General features: G+C 47.1%; 1 protein-coding gene across 1 annotated transcript in view; it reads right to left on the reverse strand.

Annotated features, from left to right (window-relative positions):
* The window catches only part of Traf5 (TNF receptor associated factor 5), a 46,928-nt gene extending 30,447 nt beyond the window's left edge, over window positions 1–16,481 (reverse strand). Inside the window, exon 1 of the mRNA XM_021165688.3 lies at window positions 16,133–16,481. The gene's annotated coding sequence lies outside the window, so the exon portion shown is untranslated. The remainder of the gene's footprint in view (window positions 1–16,132) is intronic.
* Window positions 16,482–21,449: the final 4,968 nt, after the last annotated feature.

Below are 21,449 nucleotides of genomic sequence, written 5' to 3' on the forward strand. Positions count from 1 at the left end.
ATGAAAGAATATAAATATGACCCCACAGACAGTGGGAGATGAGCACTGAGCATTGGTTTAGTTTGCTCTGCCTTTCTATTCTTTGCTAAAGACACACATGTATTGGTTCATCTTACATAGTGTTGCTGAGCTCAACTTGTGATAACACTGCCATTGAGAGAAACTCACCCCAAAACTGCTCATGAGGTTCTTGTGGTAGCTTGCTGCTTCAGCAGCCTTGCCTCAGGCCGGTTGGTGAACCTAGCAGTTTCATCAGGATTGAACTACAGCTGCCTGGTGTCTGCTTGCTGAAAGGACTGGACTGTAGCTGCTGGCGTGTGCCTGGTGTCTGCCTGCCTATAGGACTGGTCTGCAGCTGCTGCATCGTATTTGGTGTTTGCCACAGGACTGAACTGTTGCCCAAGAAGATGGTGCTCGCCCCCAAAGAACTATTGCTGAACAGGTCCACTTCCCCCATATCCTAACAAATTTCTCTTCTACTACCTCTTTTGGATGGTGGGCTAGAAGAGAGATTGAATCCTTATTAAAAATAGGTTGTAAAAAATTTATGCCTACAGTAAACAAAGTGACAAAGTAAAATGGGTCCTTGCTTCTCTGTCCACCTCACCTCCAGTGTCCCAACAACTTTGGATTGATAAGTATTTAGAAAACTTGAGAATATTTTTATACATTGGGTTACAGTTCCTAAGACAGAGGCCCAAGTAGGTTCTGAGCTCTGCTTCTTGGGGGAGATTTAGTACCTCAAAAGCAAAACTCAGAGAAGAGCAAGCATAGGACCAGCAACTGGAACTGTTTCTGCCCTGCTTCCTACTAGCTATGGAGACCTGAGTAAGACCCATCTATCTCCTAGATTGGCCAACTGCCCATCCATCCACTGATTCCCATATAGGGACAGTGTGTGCTGCACCCCATGTCAGATCCTGAGACAGCACAGCATGTGATAGTCCACTGTCCTCCAGGCCCTACAAGGGTAGGATTCTGACAGAAAATGGTAAGTTACAATAGCCCAGTGGTAAGTGCTACCAAGAGAGACTTCAATGTAGGAGCCTGGTTGAAACTTCACAAAAGTTGTTGAAATGTCTCTGCTGAGCTCACAAAGCAGCTAAACTGGACTGAAGGTGGCATTTTATGGATGAAAACACAAAGAAATTTCCCAGAGGGCATGGCACAAGTTTGAGATTGGTTAATAATCAACTGTACCCAGTTGTGAAATGAATGGAATGGGGCAGTCACTTGCTGCATGCCCACATCCATCCTAGACTCTTCCTTTGCTGGGGTCTGTCCCAGGAGGTGGGTGAGATGAGAACATGCCCTGACTCCAGGAAAAGAACAATAAATGGGGGCAGAGACACAGGATGGGAAGGAAACCAAGGGTGTGGGCAGGAGGCTTTCCAGGGCTGGCTGCTTTCCAGACCATCTTAGTGGGATGGGTGAGCTATGAGTCAAACCAGCTGACAACCGACATTTCTTGGACCAGAGTAAATCACATAGTTCTGTTGGTAAAGTGTTTGCTTTGCAAGCATGAAGACATGAGTTCACTTCCCCAGAACGCACATCTTAAAGCCAGGCATGGTGGTGTACACTTGCAATCCCAGCACTAGGGAGGTGGAGACAGCAGGAGCCCTGGGCTCACTGGCCAGCCAGCCTAGACTACTTGGCAAGTTCCAGGTCAGTAAGAGATAGCACCTGAGGAGAGAAACCTGAGATTGTCCTCTGCTCTTTGCATGAGTGTGCACAAATGCACATATACACTACTGCACAAATGACCACACGTGTGCACACAAAATTATCAGAAGAAATCATGATTCCTCAGTCATATATTCTTATCTGTTTTCAGCTTCCAAGGTCAGGTGTCCTTTGTAATATCAAGGTCTGATTTAAAACCTGTCCAAGGATCTCCCAGTATATGACTGTAAGGTACACATGTAAACATGCATTTTATGTGCAATTCATGTCATGAGAATTTCACTTCATAAAATAAGACATGATGCTAAAAATAGCAGGAAGTTCCAGTAAAGATATAAATTTGATGAACTAAAACTAATTTAATCTCTTATAGTCTTCTGTGACTATTTTCTAGACCCTAGATCCCCATTAGCAATGAGTAGGTTAGATGAAATCTCACCTAGGCCGTGGAGAAGCCGGCGCCTTCCCACCAGGTTCTCTGTAGGGCAGTGTTCTAGTCAGGGCTTCTAATGCTGTGGTAAAACACTATAACCAAAGGCAACTTGGGGAGGAAAGGGTTCATTTCAGCTCATAGCCCCACATCACTGTCTGTCTCTGAGGGAGTCACTGAGCCTGGCTGAAGCTCTTCCAAAGCTTCTTTCAATGGCAGTGACGAGCCTTCCTCTGAGATGCAGAAGCAGTTCCCCATCATCAGGCAGGGCTCTGCTCTAACCCCATCATCAGCTAGAACCAACACAAACTCTGTTCTCCACAGAGCTGAACAGGGAGGCCCTGCAAGGCAGGGGTCCCTCCCACAGCAGCCCAGATGAGATGAGACAAGGCCAGCATTGGGGAGGAAGAATGAGGAGCCCGGAGGGTGGGACTTTAGTTCCTCAGAGAAGTGTGATTTCTCTCCGGCTGGTAGGAAGCCTCCAGTTCCTCATTTCCAGCAGCTTACCAGACAGGGTTGCAGGGCAGCTCTAGAGCTACTACCCACTCTTGTCCTGAGCCATGCCTGCCTTCGTCCCCTAGTCGGGAGGGACGATTCTGGGGAACACTGTCTTCTCTCAAGTCAGCCAGAGCCAACCAGGGATATTTTTAAGTCTCCAGGAAGTCACAACAAAGCTCTCCCCTCAAAGGCCTGCTTGACTCCAGAGCTTTGGGCCTCCTCCACAACCACAACTCTGTGTCCTCACTGTCTACAAACTTCTCCTGGGACAGCCATCTTTCATTACACACCACCCACAGAGCCATCAGTACCTGAGAGCACTCAATTGGTGTTTGGTGAATAAGGACAAGGGGGATAAGGGGAGGGGTAGGGGCCTCGCATGACATCATGGTGCAAAGGGGGCGCTGCTGGATGCAGGGCAGGACAGGTCCAGCTGAGGGGACTTTAGAAAAACATGCATGGAACCCAGATGCTAGAACTCTGTGGTAGGAGGCAATGTCTACCTGTGGCTTGCTACCTTACATACCTAGCTTGTTTTAATCCTGACATTCCTGTGGCATACATATTACCATTATTCCCATTTTTCAAAAGAGGAAACTGAGGCTTGGAGGGATCCTCCTCCAGGAAGTGGTCAATGCGCCTGAGGAATCAGCAGGAGCCACAGTCACTCTAGGCCCACAGGGAGGCAGTGGATGTGGGTGGCACCCCATGGGTTCTGGGGTGGACCAGTCTGGATTCAAATTTTGGTTTTATACTGCATAATCTTATGAACTCAGGCAAGTTACTTTGTCCCTAGGCCTCTCTGTTTCACACAATAATTAATAGTGACAGTGTAGCAACCTCGCAGGACTTCTGAAGAGAAAATAACACTATGCACAAAGAGATGGCTGGCCTGCTAACTGCTTTTGTAAATACAGTTTTATCAAAGTGTAGCTGGGTTAATTTGTTTGCAGATGTTACCATGGCAGAGCTGAGCAAGCTAACTTGAGAGTGCAGGGCAGCACTCATCCTAAAACAGTGACTATCTTCTCCCTAAGGAAAAAGCCAACTGACCCATGTATGTCTACATGTAAAGCGTTAGGAGGTGGGGAGGGGCACAGAATGCACTGCAAGGGCTCTGAAGATTATGATGTATGTGCAGCCCCACCCCCACTGGCTATCTCCCCTCACTCTCAGGATAATATGTCTAACTGATATGTCCGGCTGCCAGGTTCAGGAATCAAAAGTGAATAAGAGGGGCTGGAGAGATGATGCAATGCTTAAGAGCATTGGCTGCTCCTGCAGAGGGCTCAGGTTTGAATCCCACTACCCACATGATAGCTCACATCCATCTATAACTACAGTTCCAAGGGATCTGACACCCTCTTTTGACCTCTACAGGAACTGTACATACACATGGCACTCAGATACACATTTGAACAAAACACTTATAAATCAATCAATCAATCAATCAATCAGTCAACCAATCAATCTTTAAAAAGGAAAAACCAAAACCAAAACCAAAACCAAAACCAAAACCAAAACCAAAACCAAAACCAAAACCAAAACCAACTGACATATGAGTGAGCTTTTCATCTGGCACCTGCTGCTGCCCCTAAATGAGTCCAAGGAATGCTCTCTGCATCTGGCTCCCTTCAGTTAGCTGTTTTCCTTCAACCCAGAGCTGTGGTGTGTGTGTGTGTGTGTGTGTGTGTGTGTGTGTGTGTGTGGTGGGCATGTGTGTATGCTTGTGTTGTGTATGTGTGTGTGTGTAGGTGAGTCCTGTCCTCAGGCCAACCTCAGATTAGTAGCACCCCAGCCACACAGTCCACCATTTTTCCCTCCCTAGCATCAGATACACCTGTACCCACATGTGTGCAGGCATATACAGTGTGTGTGTGTGTCCATGTGTGTGTTTGTGCTTGTGTGTGGTATTTATGTGTGTATGCTTGTGTGGTATATGTGTGTGTATATATATAGTGTGTGTGCCTGTGTGGTATGGTACAATGTGTGTGCACATATGTATGTGTGTAAGGGGTAAACGGGTATGTGTAGTGTGCATATGTGGAGAGGTGTGTGTGCAGGTGTGTGGTACAAGTGTGTATATACATGCATGTATATGTGTGTGTGCAGGTGTGTGGTATATCTGTGTGTAAAGGGGTGTGTGTGTATATGAGCAGGTATTTGTGTGTGGTAAGTGTATGCAGGTACGTGTGTGTGTGTGTGTGTGTGTGTGCATGTGCAGATATGTGTGTGTTGGTCTCAGGCCAACCTCAGACAAGCAGCACCCTTGGCCACACAGCCCACCATTCTTCCCTCCCCAGCCCCAGGGATACCTGTACCCATATATATGCATGCATACACAGTTCAGAGGTCGACCTCAGGGTTCATTCCTCAGGAGCTGTCTCTTTTTCTCTAAGTTGAGGTCTCTCGTTGGTTTGGAGCTAACTATTTAGGCTAGGCCAGCAGCATGTTACTGACTGAGCTATCTTCCTGCCTGAGTCCTCTGCTGTTACCACTGTTTCATTTCTCTATTTTATCTTCATGGCTAGTTTTCTGACCACTTACCCAATGCATTGCTTAGAATTCAGCTACACTGGATCATCCAACCACTCAGTCCTTCAGTCAGCTCCTGTGTGCCAACCATCCCTTTGCTAAGAATCTATCCCTATACTGGGAACAAAAAGTATTGCTGAGTTGGCCCCAATTTCCCACTCCTTGGCCCTGCCCAAAGGCTGCCCTCAGCCCAGAAACATCTCCCAGCTAAATGTTCCATGCTCCTTCTCATACCTGGAACTCTGGGGCATTGTTTATAGAATCACACCTTCCCATAGGTACCAACAGATCCATCCCTTATCAAATTCCCCAGCACCTTTCTGATCTTCCCTGCCCTTCTGAGCACATCTGTATTCTACTCCCGAATAAACTGGGGTATGGGGCTGAGTCATCTGGGGTGAGGGGTAGACACACAATAGCCCTCCTGCCCTTTACATTGGTGGCCTGTGGCATATTCCCCTTCAATCCTCCTGGCCTTGGGGACACTGAGCTCTTAGGTTCTCCTCCAAGGCTGACCACATCTTCAGGGCCCTTGGTCTTGCCCACAACTCCCACATCTCATCAGAAAGGCATCCTTCTCTGACTCAGACTGCTTCTGAAGGCAGCCTGGCACCTCACTCCATTGAATGGTGGGTCTACCAGCCCAGATTTACTGTTCTTTCTCTTCTCTCCCTTTCTGGCTATCCGAGTTGTTCACACAGACAGATATACAGGGCAAGTAAACATGGAATGTGGGATTCCAGTGACCGTGTGAATACAGAGCTTGGATACACAGTCAACAACCAACATGCTAGATTTAGCTGAAAATTCTGAAGCATTTTCAAGTGAGGATTGGGCCCCTGATCCACCTTCCATGATCTGGAGGTGTTCTGAAGGAAGGGAAAACCATTCTAGTCAGGCTCTAGAACATGCAAGGCAGTGACCACAGTGACCCCGTTATTTGCAGTTCTGCTGTCCATGGTTTCTATTACCTTGACCAACCAATGTCTCAAAATATTAAGTGGAAAGTTCTAGAAATAATTCATGAGTTTTAAGCTGCATAGATGATTTTTCAGTAGCATGTTGAAATCTTATGCTTTTCTAGCCTATCCTGCTTGGGAAATGGATCTTCTCTGGACAAAGGGATACTGCCTTAGCCTAGAGCATCTAGGCTGTATACACTACCCACCCATTAGTCACTTGGAAGTTGTCTTGGTTATCAGATCAACTGCTGTGATTTGTCAGAGTTCAAGCAAACTTTGTTGCACATGAACAAGTAATAATCCTGGCAGTTTATTATAGCATTGTTCTGTTCTGTTTATTATTAGTTGTTGTTCATCTCTTACTATGACTAACATGAATCAAACTCAATAATCTATATAGGAGAAACATAGTAGACATAGGTTCAGTATTATCCAAGGTATTGGGCAACCACTGGGCATTTTGGAAGGCATCCTCCAATACATAGAAGCCTTGGCTTGACTGATAGCTACCAAAGGTCATATTCTAGCTCTGTCTTTTCATTGATGCCCCTATCCAAGCTCAGTAATACAGATCCATCCTCAAAGCTGGAAGCTGGCCACAAACATGAGCTGAAGCATTGAGGTCATAGTTTAAGAGAGGCTGATGGGGAAACCACCTTTTAACTGGAAGGGAGGCCAATATGGCTTGGAGCCATGGTGAAAGCAGATAGAGCAAAGGTTGGCACTCACAGCCCAGCCTCATGGAGTGACACACCCCAGATGCCTGTGTGGTGGGCATTCCAGGGTTGGCTCCAACACTGTATCCCTTAGATGAGACTTTGCACTGCCCACTGTCGTGATGGGTGGGCTGGATCAGAACCACAAGAGAGAGGAACAGCGGGGAATCCAGTAAGGAGATGTAAGAAAAGCAGGCAGAATGAATTTGGGGTGGCTTTTTCCTCCTTCAACCAGCATTTGGGCTATTGAGGCAAGAGGATACTGAATCTAAGGCCAACTGAGATATATAATAACTAACGGACCAATAAAGAAAAAGGAAAATGTCCAGGAAAATGTTCTGGCTCAAGCATTACCCATGTAGAGCTCAACTCTAAGGCTTATATAGTTTGATTTTTAAAAATTATTTATTTTTATTTTATGTACCTGGTGTTTTGCCTGTATGCATGTCTGTGCTCAACATGCAGCAGTGCCCACAGAGGCCAGGAGAAGGAGTCTGGTTCCCTCCAGCTGGAGTTACAGCCAGTTATTAGCCACTATGTGGGTGACAGAATACACACCTGGGTCTTCTGGAAGCCAGCTCTCTAGTCCCTAACACAATTCCTCATGTTATTGTGACCCACAGCCATAAAATTATTTTGTTGCTACTTCATAACTATAATTTTGCTACTGTTATGAATTGTAATGTAAATCTCTGTGTTTTCCCAGTGGTCTATGGTAGTTGCGATCCTACAGCCTGATTCTTCATATGTTACAGCTTGTAGTTTCACACAGTCTCTACTTAGGTCCCCATTACCCTGTAACAACATAACTTGACTCAGGTCATACAGCTATAAGTAGGGAAGTGGTTTTTGTTTTTTTTTTTTTCATTTAAAATTCCAACTTTATTTCTCATATACTATGGCAGCTTGGGAATTTGCCAAAATTTTAAACCATGTCTTGTCTTTTTATTAAAATTTGGAAAAAAACCAAAATTATGGATTTACTCCAAAGTCACTGTTCCAACATTTTTATGAAATAATTAAAATCACAATATCTCTGGAACATAGTTGCTATTAGGTATGTATTAGGTACTAACTTGATTATGAACACAATCCCTTTTTGTACTAATATTTGTAAGATATTTAAATTATTTTCTAAGCAGAAGCTAAATTTACAGAGAGGTCTGTAGATTATTCCATTGAGACAGCAAAGATATTAGAATAAGATATATTCACAAATTATATCTTTTTCCCCCATATGATGTCTTATTGGTGTCTACAGTTTTTTTGTTTTTTGAAAATTTTTTCAAGTTTTTTTTTTTTTTTTTTAGGTGTATGAGTGTTTGCAGTGTGTGCAGTGCTTTATAGAGGCCACAAGGGTGCTCTGGATACTCTGGAATTGGAGCTACAGACAGCTATAAACCACCATCTGAATGCTGGGAAGTGAACCCAGGTTCTCTGCAAGAACAGCAAGTGCTTTTTAACCAGCGAGCCATCTCTCCAGCCCCTGAAGCAGAGATTTAAACACATATTGCTCATCCTTGATCCAAAACACTTGCGGTGATCAGATTTTGAATTTTTAAAATTTTGGAGTTTTGAAACATTTGTATATATATAACAAGATATCTTGGAAATGGGATCCAAATTTAAATAATCGAAACTCATTTAGATATCACAAATACCATATATATATGTATGTATATATATATGTGTATGTATATATATATATATGTATATATATATATATATGACTTACAGAATGTGTGTGTGCATATGCATGTGACTGAACCTAAGACCTCATATATACTAAATAGGCACTCTATCATTGAGCCTAACCCCCCACCCCTGTTTACATTTTGAGACTGGGGTCTCACTAAGTTGCCCAGGTTAGCTTTGAACTCATTCACTTTGGGGCCCAGGTGGACTTGAATTTGCCATCTTCCTGCCTCCAACTCTAGCTGCTCTGATCCTACCTGTAACTCCAGCCTCATTTCAATGACCTCATCCACTCTTTTGCATTGGCTAGTATCACAAACCTAATACCCATGCTCATTCCACCTACACCTGTTAGTCCTTCCCCATCCCAGTGAAATGTCACCACCTCCACCCTCACCCTATTGGTGTGGGCCACAACTTAGGCATCATTCTTGGCTCCTCTCTATCGCACAATACCAAGTCTGTCAATCTCCTGTTCCCAGCCAGCCCCTGTTTTCAGTACACTGACCCTCACCAAAGCCGCAGCCATCTCTCCCCTGGTGACAGCACTGGTCTCAAGGTTGGCCTCTGAAGCTGCCTACTCCCTTACAGCCTGCAACCTGAATGGCCCTTTTAAAGACAGAAGTCTGTAGAGCCCAGTCCCAGTGGATGCACATACAGAACACTCCCGCAGGTAAGGCTCAGGGAACACTGTGGAAGAGGAGGCAGAAAGGCTCTAAGAGCCGGAGGAGCAGGGAGTATGCTGTGAGACTGTATGCCCTAGTGATGTCAGAAGCAACAGTTTCACCAGCAAGGCTGCCCAGATGTAAGCAGAACAAGCGGAACAACAGGCATGCCGAAGTTGGGCACCGGTGGGGTGGGCATGAGGACTCAACCCTACACAGAGAACTCCAGGAAACACAGGAGTGCTGAGAGTGGAGAGATACTCTCCCCCAGGGAAGAGCACACCGATGACCAGCCTTGAAAACATATGTACGGTAACATCATACAGACTGAGCAAGTTATATTTAGAAATATACAAGTACATATACATATATGCATGTAACAACAATTAAGGAAAAAAAAAAAAGAGGCCAGGAATTTGAAAGAGAGCAAGGAGCAAGAGTAAGGAAGGTTTGGAGAGGAAAAGGAAGTGGGAAATGAAATATTGTAATCTCAAAAACAAATCAAAACAAAAAAACCCTACAACAATAACAACAAAATCCGTAAGTTGGCTCTCTGTTCAGCTCCCAGGGCCCCTTGACACTCAGGGTGTCCCTGGAAGTCTAGGCTGATGTGCTGTGGTCCTCATCCTGTGTTCCCATTTTCTAGTATTTTCCTCCCTTGTCCTCGTCTCCAGCTACAATGGCCTTGTGTGACCTTTGACAGTAGAACTGCCTTCTGCTTGCTTCTCCACCCACCATGCCTCTCACTCCTTCACTTTTAGCATACTCCTTCAGTCAACACCTGCCACCCACTGTGCTTGCTACCATGTAGCAACTGTTCATGCCTTTTCTCTCTGACCTCCCTACCTGAATAAAGTACCAGGGGAGCCCGGCTGTTTCTTCTGCTTACTGAGGTTCAGGCCTTGGAACATCACACACCGTTGGTGCTCAGCACAGACTGAGATGAGTGGATGCCACGTCATAGCCAGTAGCAGCCTCTGTACCACTACACATACTGCTCAGGGACCAAGACATTTTACGCCAGCTATCTGTGCACCTTGAACTTGTACAGGGAGAGCAAGGGTGGTTCATGGTGACTGACTTGGGGTGGGCTGCTGGTGAAGAGACTAAACCTTGAACAGTGGTCTCCGCTCGTACAGGGAAGAGCCACAGAGGAAGCGGCAGCCTTGGGGCACTGGGTACCTGGGTAAACAGGAAAGGGCTGAGAAAGATGTGCATGGACAGACAGACAACAGGCCAAGTCAACCAATGTCCATGAGGCCTGTGTCTAGGTCCCATACCCTGAGGTGCTCACTACACAGGTTCTACATCTAAAATCTCATTTGCCTGGGTCCCTTTCAGGAGACATCACCGGCGGCAAGAGCATGAGGCCAGCCTTTCGCTTTCACCCCTCTGTGTTTTCAATATCTAGTTCAAACTTTTCTCTTCTCTACAAACCTTGACTACTCCCTCTAGCCTCCCCAGGAAACTACTTCCTACTGCACAGAAAAACAAAGAAGTCATCAGACCAGAACAGCCTCTATTTCCTGCCACCACACCTGTGTGTCTCCCTACTTGGGGCCCCTGATCTGCCCTTGCCCTCTTATGGTAGCTACAGAGGTAAACTCTGATTTCAGCCAAACTCCCCAGCTGGTAAATGGCTGCCCTGAACTCACACCGTCTATGGTGGCTTCTCACTCTTGCTCACCTGCTTGACCTTTAACCTCTCCACACTAGCCAGCTCCATCCTTCAGCATTCAGCTAAGGTTCTCACAGAACTGTGGAGAACCAAAGCTGTGGTTCTCTCAGATGTCCCTGGAATCCCTGTGTCTCATCCCTACTAGCCCACATAACCTCAGCTTCCCTAGAAAGCCTCTTAACACGCCCCTCAACTTCTCTTGTCAAGGCCACTTGTGACTTAAGTGTCACTGGTCATTCTGGTCTTCCCCTTGTCTATCCTTGTAGCAGCATGTGACACAGTTAACCCCTGACTGCTCGGATTTAACAAGTTACTTTCAAATACTGTATAGCTTCCTTGAAAGCATCCTGAGCTGGCGTGGAAGACAGTGTACAATGATGTGAGACCCACCTTCTCCTTTGAACCTGGATGACCTCCCTGAGAGACCCATCTGTACCACTGCAGACCTCAAACACTCAAAACAAACAAACAAACAAACAACCCAAAAACGTTCAAAGCATCCAAAATGAAGCAGACATCCCTGCACTGGCTGCTCCCTCCAGAGTTACCTCTAGGTGAAAATTCATTTTCTTCCCTGGCTACAAAGCCGCCTCAACACCCACATCTGCCCATATCGCTTAAACCCCACCTGATTTTGTCGTCACATCATTTTGTTCTGTTTCTTTTAAAAACATATTTATTTTTATGTGTGCATGTTTTTCCTGCATGTATGGATGTATACCATGTGCACACAGTGCCTGCAGGGCCCAGAAAAGGGCATTCGATCCTTTGGAACCAGAATGACAGACCATTATGAGCTGTCATGTGGGTGCTGAGACTGAACGGAGGTCTCCCAAAGAGCAGCCAGTACTCTTACCCCCAAAGCCGGTTACCCAGCCCTGCTCTGTTCTGTTGTCTTTGATTTATGCTGACTTGGGAGATACAGCAAGCTTTCCTCGGCTGTACCCAAGGTGAGTTCCCAGCTTCTCTCTCAGGAGGCCCTTTGCAATATCTGCTTAGTTGGCCCCACCCACTCTCCCCTCTCCTCCAGTCCTAAGCCACCCATCTGAATAAGGAACAAGGAGACTTTCTTAGTGACTTGGAACCTCTGGTTTACTTCTCTATTCTGCTTAATTTCCCGCTGCTCCCCACCATGCTGGCCTTCTACCAAATGCTATTTGTTCTCAATGCTTCAGTCTGAGTCTCCCCAAGGACCCTGACCCTAAGTCTTGAGTCTTTGAAGTTGCCTGGGACTCACACTAGCTAACCCCCAGTGTTACTGTCCCAACCCACTCACCCCTGTCCCTGAGGTCTCCGGCCTAGACAGCATAGGATGACATGGTTTCTGGTCTACCCTGGCACATGGAAGCTCATCTGCCAGTCTGTGTCTGCTTTTTATTTAAATCTGAATGCCTTTAGGCCAGGAATGCATTCCCCAAGGCCCCAGAGGTCTCCCAGCTCTAGCCTTGTTAAACACACAGTTCTCCCTGAGTATGGGCTTGGTGTGGATATTGGCTCATCTTACCTGCCTAGCCACCCCAGGTGGGAGATAGCACCACCTCTTTGAGCCAGTCAGGACAACAGATGCTCATGAGAATTAGGCAACTTGCCTTAATCACATATCACACCCAGAAAGTCAAAACTCTAGATGTGATTGCTTCTTGTGCTAGGGTACCAAATGCCCTCAATACCATCACTTAGGGGGTTGGAGCAGGAAGGTTACTGTTAAGTTATGGACCAGCCTGAGCTACATTGTGAGTTCAAGGGCAGCCCGAACTATGTAGTGAGATTTTTGTCTCAAAATAAAAGAATGAAATCCAGATTTGAATCCAAGCTCATCAGGTCATGCAGCCCACATTCTTACACTCTGACACAGTGAGAGCAATGGGTGTTAACCAGGCTAAGTCTTAAGAAGACCCTCTGCAGCAGTGTGGAAAGAAAAAACTAAGACAGTCAAACCTGGAACTGAAGAGAGTAAATGAGTGCTCCAGGTTGTCCAGGAAAGAGACTCCGAGCCTAGTTAGGGAGCTGACAAGAACAGGGAGACAGCAGTGGACTTTGCAATAGCTGGGAGAACTGGGAGGCTGGAGTGGTTGATGTGAGTGACAAGGGTGTCCTGGGAGCTCTTGAGATACCACAGCCAATCAAGGTGGCTAATACTACACAAGCCAAGTGTCTTTCCTTTAGAATGTAGTTTAAGCCTTGGAGTGAAAGAACTCCAGGACAGGATTCTAGGGTCAAAACTGGCGTCCAGACACAGCCGCATTGGCACCTCCAAGGCAGGAGGAGGATGGGAGGAATTAGGCCACACTGGGGAATGTCAGTGGGGACAGGACAGGGTCCAAGGAGGTGGCTGATGGACAGGCTAGAGGACAGCTGCATGGCGCCTGCTGGCTGGCGACAGAGGATTGTCAGACCTCAGGAGCCCTGTTAAGCCTCAGAGCAGCACAGCAGGTGCAGGGAACCCAGTGAGGCAGAAGCCCAAAGTGCAGACATCTCTTTCCAGAGGCTTCCAGGGAACCTGGGAGAAACTCTGGGAAACACAGGGCTTCCCAGGTCAATGGCAGAGTGCAGACAGCTGAGACCAACGAGCAGGGGGAGCACCTCAGGAAGAAGACACACAGTAGGTTGTTTATGGGGGTGGAGGTTTCTGACTGGGTTGGGAGGAGTGCAGCTTGGCCTTAAGGGAAGAAAAGGCTGTGGGGAGATTCCAGAGGTATTTTGGATTGCTGAGGAGAGACACTGACTTGGACCAGACTGCTGAAATGAGAGTTGCTCTCTGGACTGTCCCTGACGTGGAGGACTGACCTGCACATCTGGGTACAGGGCGCAGGGTGCAGGGCAGAGATGATGTTGCCTGCACATCTGAGTACAGGGCACAGCAGCTCTGGGTGCAGGGCACAGGGCACAGCAGCACACGTGCACACTGCGTTTGCTAGAGCATCACAGCCAGCTGCCTGCAGATACTAATATGCAAAATATGCTGGGGACTAGAGTTTCTGTCAGGACTAAGGAGTATTTTCACTTTTATTTCGAGGTCTGCTACTATTCCACTTCCTCATAAGACAGGACTTGCCAGAGACCACACATAGGAATTCCTTAAGTACTTTTATCTCAGCAAAGCAACACACCAATGCTGGCCCAATTCTAGGGTGGTGGCAGCAAGTGCCCAGCCCTTGGCATTTTGTTTCTGTCTTATAGAGTGATTCGCCTTTCCCTGTCACTCATGCTGGTAGATATTACACCTGTCACCCCTCCCACTCCGACCAGTCTCTTCAGGAGCACTAGCTCCTGCCCAGAAGAACCCTGGAAGAGCTGCAACCCAGGTGGAGAAAGCAATTAGAGACTGCGTCTGTTCCGGTGTCCTCTTCCTCTGGTTTGTTAAGTCTTTAAAACTTCGGCTAGGGGCCAACTCCTCACTGGTTCTCACATCTGTCCAGAGAGTCTTAGCTTCCTGTACTCAACATATACTGGAAAGAGCATAGGAGTTGCCTCAGAAGGGGCTGCTGCCCATTCCCTGATATGAGGTTTTCTGAGTTCCAGCTTGAAATCAGGTGGGACCTCTCCCTTCTCTCTGGGAAAGAGAAGCTAGTCTAATGTGATAGGTTATTTATAACGTGCATTTTAATCTGATTCCTGGGATCTAATCAACTCTTACTAACACCCGTCCTCAGTAACTGGGAGACACACCCCAAATAAACTGAGCGCAGCTCAGCCGACATCTTTTTAGGCTAACCAATGCCAGATTCCAGGCTACCACAAAATCAGGCACAGATCCTTCCCCAGTCACTTGGCTGGCTGCGAGGACAGTGTGGCATTGGTTCATACAACATCAGGGGCAGTTTCCAGCAGAACTTTACCCACATTGCTGGGAATAGATGCTCCAGGCACTTAGGGGAATCTGGGTCCTTTTGCTGACCCCCTCAGACTAAAGGGGAGGTAGGCAGTTGTGGCTCTCTGAGGAACCAAGGTGACAGTCCTGAAGCAGAAACCTCAGAGTCCCCCGCCTAGCCCAGCAGCAGAGCTCAGGGCAGAGTTGACACTCGGTGCTTCCCCTCAACATCTGGGGGATGTGCAAAGCTACCCTGACTCACAAGGGTGTCGTGGGGGACAAAATGAGAGCACATGCCATTGAGTGAGGAGCAAATGGAGACCATAAGGGGCAGCTTCACGTTTAGTGGCTCTTTTTTCTTCAAGGGCTCCCTCAGGAAAGTGGGGATTGTAACTACATAAGGCTGTTTCTCTCCCTAGTCTAACAGGACTGACTCAGAGGCTTTGGCTCCCCTACTTTGCAAGTCACCCTGAGATACCCCAAAAAGGAAAGCTCTTACTCCCAGTGGCTGGGCCCCTATGTCATCCACCCATATCCAGTGGGTTCTCCACTGACGTCGGCCATCCTTCTCCCACACCACAGGCCTTAGCCAGGGACCCTGAGAACGTCACCCTTCTCTGTTATGGCCCCTTTCCACAGCTCACCCTCCAAGAGACCAGGGAGACTACAGTCCAGGGTCTGGAGACAACCCATTTCCTGAACCCACTACCTCTCCCACCTTCATCTCCCATCCATCTTCCCATCTGTAATTTCTGCCTTTTCTGTTTAAATCAGTTGTCCAAGATGCCAGATTTTCATCCAGACTCTCGGTTATGTTAAGGTCTCTGACTTTGGGCTGTATGAAGTAGATCAGACTGTGGCAACTGGATTGGGGAGGATTCCTTAACCCAGACTTTTGCTGTCTAAAATTATCTCTCACACACCCAGGAAGTTCTATTCTCAGAAATGCTTTAATCAATTTCTTTGCATTTTAAGTATTCTCTAAGACTTTTTTTAAAAAATGCATATATTCCTGGAAAAGGGAACAGTCCTCTTTGGCCCTAATCTAGTTTTCACACAGCACCTATGCCCGATATTTATTGCAACAAGCTGGATGCCTTTTTCACAGGCCATGGAGGGTTGGGGAGAAGGGTGTCTCTCCCCATTTTACAGACCTTAGCCCACAACTGGACTCCGAAGAGCCCTGCGCCTGCCGCAGCGAGATAAACAAGAGTTCTCACGAAAGTAAAATAGCCAAATATGGAAAGTCAGCAGACAGAGTGGAGAGGCTGAGGAAGAAAGAAGCCAACCAGAATGGCCCAGAGGGACCCGCAACGAAAGCCCTCAGAACTGTCCTCAGAACTGTAAGACCTTGCAGTTGGGTGGCAAGGGGGTCAAGCAGTGATGTGAGGACTGTCTCCGTCCAACCTGCGGTGGGTGCTCACCTCTAGGCGCCCTGCTGAAATCTGGAACTCACCTTCTGCAGAGTCGGGTGCTGTTTCCAATCGAGCACGCGCTATAGCACCGGCGCAGGCTCGAGTCCCTGGCATTAAGCTCACGTTAATGGGCTGTGCTCACAAGTCTTGCAAAAGTGCCCTCGGCCGGGCGCGGGTGTCCCGCGTTGCCTCAGTTCGCCCGCTACCACACACGCCTCCGGCTCACCGCCCTAAGTTGCTTTCGGTTTCCGAGGAGCCGGGACGGTCAGCTCACCCGGACTTTTGCCACTTGCGGGGCTCGCGGAGCTCCGCTGGCGCCCTACGGCGGCGGGCACTAGGCTGCTTCGCCTCAGCAGCGGGTTAGGCCAGCTCCAGCGGCGGGCTCCGGGAGGGGCGGGGCCGATGATGGGGGTGTGGTCAGGGTGCCCAAGAGGCAGGGCTGAAGGTGGAGGCGTGGTTATGTCTCCCAAGAGGCAGGGCCAAGGTTGGGGGCGTGGTAATGGCGCCCAAGCGGCAGGGCTTGAGGCTTCTCGGATGGCGGCCAGAAACTCACTTGAGCTGGGCGAAGTATCCCCCTAGATGCTGGGGATCACCCAGACCCTAGAAGCCTAGGCTTCTCTTTCTAGAAACATTAGTACCTTGTGTGCCTTTGAATTGTATATATTTTGCTCTTCAATCAGCCTCCCTCCGACCTCCCAAACCTATTAATTCTTTGAGTAGACACGTTTGCTCAAGATCAGAGATCTGGCTCAAATCACTTCTTCCCTGAACTTGTTGCAGTCCAGTACAAATCTGCCAGCCCTCGTTCTGCTGTTAGCATAAGGTTGGCAGTCTCTCTGATGTTTTGTTGTCAAAAGCGCCCCAGTTTTAGTTCTCCTGGTCTTCAGAGCCACCTGGTGGAGCGTGCTTGAACTATGAGCGTTCTATCTGCGGTCTAGAGAGACCTGAGTGGACCTACCCAAGGCTAGAGCTTGAATTCTTGCCTCCCAAATCCTAGCACAGGGCTGTTACAGTGTATTCGCTCTACAGGTTCACAGTAATTGCAGCCTATATGAACGAAGTGAACTAGCATCTCAAATCTAACCTCTTCCAAGTCAGACAAACGCGGGAAATACTTAGCTGTCTTGAGCATCAAATGTCTCATCACGGAGAGAAGAGAGTACTAGGGCCCTTGCAGTGGACACAGGTATGCATTGGAGCAGGGCAACAGCTGGAGCAGATGTGGGATCTGGTGGAATAGTCAACAGGATCCCAACACCCAGGTGCAACTCTTTGGTTATCGAGATTAAACCCTCCTGTGGGCATGCTTTGGCATTCTGGACCAGATTACTCTTGTGAGAACTGAAAGAGACTGAGCCCAAGTCCTCTCCTCCCTAACCCTCCCAACAATACATCTATTTACCTTACTTTCCACCTCCTTTCACATGACTGCAAGGTGACAGGACCCTATGGATTTAGACACCATAGGAAACAGGCAATATAGACTGGAAAGACCATGTCTGAAATGAATAATGTAGCTATGGTTCTGAAAGAAGCAATCTGTTCTAAATATGAGACCCAAGGTCTTGGTATGATGAAGTCCAAACCTGGGATAGGATAAGTTCTTATTGTGTTCCAAATGGTGGCCACCGGACTCACAGACAGAAGTCTAAATGAGAATAGATAGGACTATTTTGGTGGGATTGGAGAGGTGTGGTCTCATACATTTAAAAATTTTTAATTTTTTAAAATTTGCTTGCTTGCATGTCTGTGTACCATGTGTATTCCTGGTGTTTGTGGAGACCAGAAGAGAGATCTGGAGTCACAAACAGTTGTTAAGCTTCACATAAATGTTGGGAGTTGAACTCAAGTCCTCTGAAAGAGTAGCCAGTGCTCTTAGTGTTAATATCAGAGCAGTCAGAAGTGAAGGAGATGTTCCCAGCTTGTGGTGTTGATCCCAGAGTCAGTCTCTTGTATCCCAGGCTGGTTCACATTTGCTATGCAGCTGAGGCTCATTCAAACTCCTAGCCCTCTTCCCCCATCTCCTGAATATTGTGATTACAGGCATACACCGTCACATCCAGTTTTCTATGTAATCATGTTTTATTTTTCTCATGTGCCTTCAAGAAAGTTTATGTTTTGTTTTGCTTTGTTTTGAGACAAGCGAAGATGTCTCTGCAGGTGTCAAGTCAGGCATGAAGACAGGGCCAGATTTGAGCATTACTTCAATATTTTGAAAGTATTCATTATTTCCATATACTATTTAATAGTAAACTGATTTACTAGTCCTTAAACTAGAGTCACTTATAAAGAGAAGGATGGCATGATACACAAACTCTTTCTTCAGAAGGAAAGGGCAAATATATGATTCTTCAGGACACTCTACGATTGCCTACCACTAGTGGTTTAACTGGCTGGTGTGACTGGGCAGTCTGATGAAGAGGGAAGGCTGCCACCTGTTGGTCGAATGCATTATTTCCCTCAATCTACACAGCAAGACTGGTGAAGTCATGTGTTAGTTGAGGACAAAAAGCATAATTCCAGGGCAGGTAGGCAGAAGCTGGACAGGGCAAAGGCTGTCCCAGAGCCTGCAGAGGCCATTAAGATGAACAAATGTGCTGTGTGATGGGGAAAGACGGAAGAGCAGAGCAGTGTGAGCTATGAGGAGAGGCAGAGTTAGAGCCGAGAAGAGGGAGAGGCTGAGAGAGAGAGAGAGAGAGAGAGAGAGAGAGAGAGAGAGGACTGAGGTGGGTAGTGGGGTTGGTGGAATGATGTGCAGCACCTCACAGCGTAGACAGATGCTGATCACTCACCCCCAAACATACTATCAGGCCACGGGATTGCCCTAGCTCTGGGAAATGGCAGAGACCCAAGATGGGGAAAGGTTCACTCTCTGCATTGGACCTCTATGGAGGCACCACTATGGCTCATGGTCCCATGAAGGCTATGTGTGGTCCTGATGCGGTGGGGTCGAGTCTATGTCCGTGGCCCATATTACCACCAAATACCATGCATATATATGTAGTCTATGCCCTGGCCTGAAGCCATGTTGGTGGGCTGTGCTGCCAACATCGACCATACTGATCGGAGTGGCCTTTGCTGCCACCAGAGGCCACAGTGATATCTGAACCCATGCTGCCTTCAAGGGCCTTGTCTGGGTCCATGATCTTGGTGCAGCAGGTGGCCATGTTCATGGTCTTTGCTGTTTCCAGAAACCACGAGGAAGGTCATGATCTGAGCTCCAGCTGACTGTAAAGAGCAAGGAAGCTACTTTGGCAGTGATGATGACTGCAGATGCAGTTGAGAAAGAGGGGCATGGAAGCCCTCTGTGATACCACCACCTCAACCCCCCTGTAACAGCCTAAAAAGGAAGCCATCAAAGAGAACTCTTCTTTTTGAAAAAAGATTTATTATTATTATTATTATTTTATGAGTACACTGTAGCTGTCTTCAGACACACCAGAAGAGGGAATTAGATTCCATTACAGATGGTTGTGAGCCACCATGTGGTTGCTGGGAATTGAACTCAGGACCTCTGGAAGAGCAATCCGTACTCCTAACCACCGAGGCATTTCTCCAGCCGAAGAGAACTCTTAAAACCTGTGATAAACTGAGGTACAGCTCTCTACATTTGATGCCTTGGTGAGTATACAGTGGAGAAGGACCCAGCTTTCCTTAGGGGTCTGCCCACTGGAAGTCTGATCATGCTCTAGTGAGTATGTAGACAACACAAATGCATTTTTTTTTAAATTGGGGTGTAAGTCACAAGGGCTGTGGGGAAGACATGGAAGAACGGGGAAGTGAGTATGATCTGGATGGATGATATAAATATCCCAAAGAATCGATATAAACATTATTGTGGAAACAAAAAATACATACTATCACCTAATGGTAGATGTAGCCAGACAAGGAGAAAACATCTCTTTGGGCTTCAAATTGCACATTTAACCTCCTTGGGCTTGAAGCTGCATGATTAACTTCCATTGGAGGCTACAGTGGAAAGCCTGCTCATCAGGTGGCTCGTGTAAAGGATGGCAAGCAGCAATCCCCAGCAGAAAGCAAGCCTCTGATTATGGTATGCATAGAAGACTTGCTGGCTTACCAGGTGTGTTGCACCAACACCTGTGAGTTTTCTTCCTGATTAGCAAGAGATGATCATTTCCATTCCATCAAAGAACCCTGCCCTCAGCTCTGCCTTTTGGTGGGCTGATTACAACAAAAAAGACAGGCAGAGGGCAGATCTCCCCAAACTGATAGAATTTGTTTTTAAAGATACTCTTAAACCCGGCAGTGGTACACGCCTTTAATCCCAGCACTCGGGAGGCAGAGGCAGGCGGATTTCTGAGTTCAAGGCCAGCCTGGTCTACAGAGTGAGTTCCAGGGCTACACAGAGAAACCCTGTCTCGAAAAACAAACAAACAAATGAACAAACAAACACTCTGGAGAGATGATTAAGTGCACTGATTGCTTTTTCTTTTCTTTTTCTTTGTTTTTAAAGATTTATTTTTTTTTAAAGATTTTTTTATTTAATTTACATGAGTGCACTATAGCTATCTTCAGACAGACCAGAAGAGGGCATCGGATCCCATCACAGATGGTTGTGAGCCACCATGTGGTTGCTGGGGATTGAACTCTGGACCTTTGGAAGAGCAGTCAGTCCTCTTAAAGGCTGTGCCATCTCTCCAACCCTACTGGTTGCTTTTTTTTTTTTTTTCTCGAGACAGGGTTTCTCTGTGTAGCTCTGGCTGTCCTGGAACTCACTTTGTAGACCAGTCTGGCCTCAAACTCAGAAATCTGCCTGCCTCTGCCTCCCGAGTGCTGGGATTAAAGGCGTGTGCCACCACGCCTGGCTTGATTGCTTTTTAAAAAAAGGACTCAGGTTCAATTCCCAGCACCCACACGGCAGCTTTCCACTGTGTATAACTCCAATTGCAGGGGAACTGATGCTCTTTGTGGGCTGCCAGCACTGCATTCACTAGTGAAGCAGTTCCCAGAAGCAGGCAATATCCATATACATAGACTGCATTCTCTAAGCCTATGTGCACAGTAGCTGCAATTCTAACTTAGAAACCTAAGACATGCACATGTCTCTTGTTCTGCCTTGCTACGAGCTGATTCGGGACGTGGTCCCGTCCTCTTGAGTTTGTTGCAGGGCACGTTGAACAGGGCATGCCTGTTCTTTTCACACTTCTTATGTCTGGTGTCTGTGTGAGGAAGCACTTTAATTGGGGGTCTTATTGTTCTGAATCTAGACCTGCTGCTATTTTACACCTGGGGAAATGTGGATACCCCTGAAGACAGCTCTTCAGTCTCATATCTCCTATGGTGGGAAATGTAAACAAAATGGGTTCCATCAGAGGGTTAAATACGATACAATTC

Source organism: Mus caroli, unplaced genomic scaffold, assembly GCF_978045245.1.
Source record: "Mus caroli unplaced genomic scaffold, Mus_caroli_1 scaffold_1, whole genome shotgun sequence".
In the NCBI taxonomy this organism is placed as follows: domain Eukaryota; kingdom Metazoa; phylum Chordata; class Mammalia; order Rodentia; family Muridae; genus Mus; species Mus caroli.